A 4,450-nucleotide genomic window follows, 5' to 3' on the forward strand; every position below is an offset into this window, starting at 1 on the left:
CTGGGTTCGATTCCTCAGCACCACATAAGCAAAAAGAAAAAAGCCAGAAGTGGCACTGTGGCTCAAGTGGTAGAGTGCTAGCCTTGAGCTGAAGAGATGAGGGACAGTGCCCAGGCCCAGAGTTCAGGCCCCAGGACCAGACCCCCCCCAAAAAAAAAGTTATCAACAACTGCTTGTGATCTTCCCTAGCTGCCTTATTTTTTCAATTAATAGACTAAAATTGAATTCATAGTACAAAGTATTTCCTTATCCCCTTTTAATTCATTCATTTTTCCTATTAACATCTGGAATTAGTGTGATAGTTGTTATAACTGATGAATCAATCTTGATTTTTTTTTTCATGTGCCATTGTTGAGGTTTGAACTCAGGCACTGCCCCTTAGCTTTTCTGTACTGCCCCATAGCTTTTTTGCTTAAGACTAGCACTCTACCATAGCTTTTAGCCATGCTTCCATTTCTGTCTTTTTGGGTGGTTAATTGGAGAAATAAGAGTCTCACAGAGTATCCTGCCTGGGATGGCTTCAAATGGTGATTGGAGGATTCCTGTAGCTGTGATTACAGGTATGACCTACTAGCATCCAGCTCAATCTTGATTCTTTATTTTTAACTAAGGTCCATGTTTACATTAGGGTCCCCTCTTGTGTATATCATGTATTCCTGCCTGAAAATTAGCCTATGTTCTCACCTACTCATCGCTTGACAGTGGTCTTTTCAACCCTGGCTCAGCCTTACCCTGCCCTGTTTTAGCTTTCTCTCCGCAGCCATCAGGTCTTTCATTTCACTTCCTCAAGCCATATTCTGGTCATTTTACCTCTGAGTTTTGCTCATGCTTCCTGAAATGCTTTCTGCCTCCTGGCCCCACCCCAGGTTTTATCAGAGTTTATAATTATGTTTATGTTCCTGATTTTGCATTTGCCTCCTTCCAAGGCCGTGAGCTACTCACTGGAAAAGCTCTGTTCAGGTATCCACTGAACCTGGCACCCAGTAGACATAAAGTAAATATTTGTTGAATAATAGTAATAAATAAATTAACAGCAGAGCAGAGCAGAAGTTTGCCTGACTATGTGGCACTTAAGAAGAGTGGCAAGAAAAGCTGATGGGAAACAAGTAAAACAGCTTATCCAACAGGCTGGCAATACAGCTGACATTTTGTAGAGACCTCAACCCACCCCCACTGTGTCAGGAGACAGAACTGGATGGTTACCACGATAGGGTTTAAGATTTCCAGGGTGGAACTGTTCCAGTGATGACAAGGTACAGGGCGTGGCCAAAGGAGTCCTCTTTAGCCAGTTCGAAACACCAAGGAACTAAGAAGCTAGGCCACCGAGTAGATGCTCCAGAGTCAGCAAAATCCCTTCCTCCCTCCACCCCCAGGTGTTTAGCAATGTGTGGCTACAAGCAGGTTGGTAGATGGCAGAGATGAAAGGAGCAAAGGCAACAAGTTGCATGGCACGGTGCTCAGTGGAACCGAGGATTTCATACTAGAACAGAAGAGAAATTGCTTAGAAGTGTCTTAGGGGAACTTGCTGGAAGAACTGCTACATCTCTGTCTATGTGGGACAGGGGAGAATAAATAGCTTCCACTTAAAAGGACTACAGGGGAAGTGGTAATCTCAGGGGAAGGCCAGGTTTCAGTTCAGATTAGAAGGTGAAGGAGATTAGCTAGGTCACTCGTTGCACTGAACAGAAATTAACTCTAGCTATCTGTAGACAGTGGGGATTGGAGGATTGTATGGGGATGGGAGTGAGGATTGAGTATCTTGAACAAAATGCCCCAAGCCTACACTTATAAACGAAGGTGACTATAAAGGTCTTTGTGAGTTGGGGTGATATTCCAAAAAGGTGTCTGTTATAGATGGTTCTGTGAAGAATTTCAGGAAGTCAGAGAATGTGTTCACCAATGGATAGAGGTCCCCTAGGACATAAATAGAATGTTGGGTAAAGTACAGAGGAGCAGAAGTACAGGGGAGTATGTGGAATAGAGTGCTCTGTGCACTCTGAATGGTGGTGTCAGAAAGTGGCATCTGGAATAGTACCTATAGGAGGACCTAGGAGAACATGGTGGCACTGGGTCCCATCTTCTAGTGCCTTCAGACCTGTTCCATTCTAGATACCTGTCTGTTCTCTGATTTACCACCATTGAATTAGAGTTTTTGACCTCTTTTCCTTTATCTCCTTTCTTCTGCTACCTCCCTGATAAGCTGCACCCTGGACTAAACTAACCAAACTAACACCCAACTGCCTCATTGAGCCCCATCAAACTTACCACAGTATTACTAATAATATGCCTTTCTTGACTTTTAGTCTATGAATATTCAAACCAAAGATTTTCTCTCTCTTTCTTTCTCCCTCCTTCCTTTCTTCTTTTTCGTGTGTGTGTGTGTGTGTGTGTGTGTGTGTGTGTGTGTGTATACTAGAAGTTAGAGCTTCATACTTTCTTGCTTTTGCTGGTGTTCTACCACTTAAGCCATGCTTTTAGCCCAGCTTTTTTGCTGGTTAGCTGCAAATAAGAGTCTCAGGTTTGTCTGCCCACGCTTGCTTTGAACAATAATCCTCAGATCTCAGACTCATCAGTAGCTAGGTTTTAGGAATAAAACCACCAATGCCAGCGACATTTTTGTTGTCAGTGGTGATGGTGGTGGTGGTTATAAGGCTTGAACTCACAGCCTGGGAACTCTCCTTGAACTCTTTTGCTCAAGATTAGCCCTCTACCACTTTAAGCCACAGCGTCACTTCTGGTTTTCTGGTGGTTAACTGGAGGTACGAGTCTCAAGGAGTTTCCTGCCTGGGCTGGCTTGGAATTGCAATCCTCACTTCTCAGCCTCCTGAGTAGCTATAACAGGTGTGAGCCACCAGCATCTGACCAGGTCATTTCTTATTGCTAATTTATAGTCTTCTTTTTCTAATGCTTAGCATACTGCCCATGACCTAGACAGACAGCAAAAAGAGTGTTGAATGAATGAATACAAATGGACTTTCTTATTGCCCAATTTTTTTTTTATCATTTAGCAATGTTAGATAGCGAGGTGGCCATGTGGTGAAACTCTCCCATTTTTGCCCACCCTTTTCTGAGATTACCAATTTCCTGGCTTTGATTCTACATTAACCAGACACAGACCATCTGCCTGGCTAGACAAACCCAGCTCGAGACACCCTGTCCTGTTTATTCCTAGCTTGCCTTCCCAGCATCATCCCAGAATATGGGCCTGACACATACTGAATGTCTTCTCCATTTTCTAAAATGACATCTTGACAACATAGCTTGAGTGTCCATTCCCAAACACTTGGATTAGAGCCAGAAACACCTGGTCCAAATTCCTAAAACTGATTTTTTTTTCCCTACCCTTGTCATCTTCAGCATTTCAGCATAGAGGTGGCCCAGGGTAAATGTACAGGATGAAAATTTACACAGCCATGAGAAGCACTGATTTCAGGAGAGTGATTACTGCTGCAGGAGAAGGGAGTTAGGATGAGACCAGGGACAGGATTTAGAGACTTCAGCTTTCTAGTGATGTTTTGTTTCTGAGACCTATTCTTTATATACCCGTTATACACTCATGTCTTATGTCTTTTTGCAATTCTAAAATGTTTCAATGAAGAAATGTAGAGGCATGGTTCAAATGGTAGAGCACCAAGCCACAACAAGAAAGCTGAGCAAGAGCATGAGGTCCTGAAATTAAACCAAATACTGGTATTCACACACACACACACACACACACACGCACACACACACACACAATCTAACAAAGAAATTTAAAATTACAGACGCTTAGCCTTTACCCTAGTGGATGCCAATAGGTGGGCCTGGCATGGAAACAGTACTGGCTTGATGGACAGTGGACCTTGAGGGACGGTATTAAATCAAAATGTTCAGCAGAGAAAGGAGAGGGACCATGGAGGGCTTCTGGGCTCGGAGCCAACATCTTACACCACAAAGCTATAAGCTCAGTTTAAATGACTATGAAAGCCTGTGAACCTATTGTATTGACTAGTGAAAAGCCTCAAAATAGGCAATTCTCAGCTTATTAATTTACTTGCTGGCCTGTTGTTTGGAACCCGCAACAAGTTTTTCTATAGAAACAATATTATAAATGGTGGTTCTGCCCCAAAACAAGTCACAAAAGCTTACAGAAATGTTACGTACCTGAAATATTGTACTAATAACACTAAAGACCCTGACCACTATTTATAGCAGAGTTTCTATGGGAAAGTGTATTTAGACTTTTAATGCCTGTAACACACATTCCTCAGCCCTGCAAGTCCTCTGGAGTCTTGACCTTATTCTCACAGTGCTGATTCTTATCAGAATGATTCCATACACGCTGGAGGGCAGGCTGGCTACTTTCTGTTGCTACAGGACTCAAGCTGGATTTTCAAGCAATTCATCTTCAGTGAGCTGACCCAAACCCTTACTATTTACCCTCTCCTCAGATCTAATGTTAGCCTTCAGC

Source organism: Dipodomys ordii, unplaced genomic scaffold (assembly GCF_000151885.1).
Source record: "Dipodomys ordii isolate 6190 unplaced genomic scaffold, Dord_2.0 Scaffold19, whole genome shotgun sequence".
NCBI classification, from domain to species: Eukaryota; Metazoa; Chordata; class Mammalia; order Rodentia; family Heteromyidae; genus Dipodomys; species Dipodomys ordii.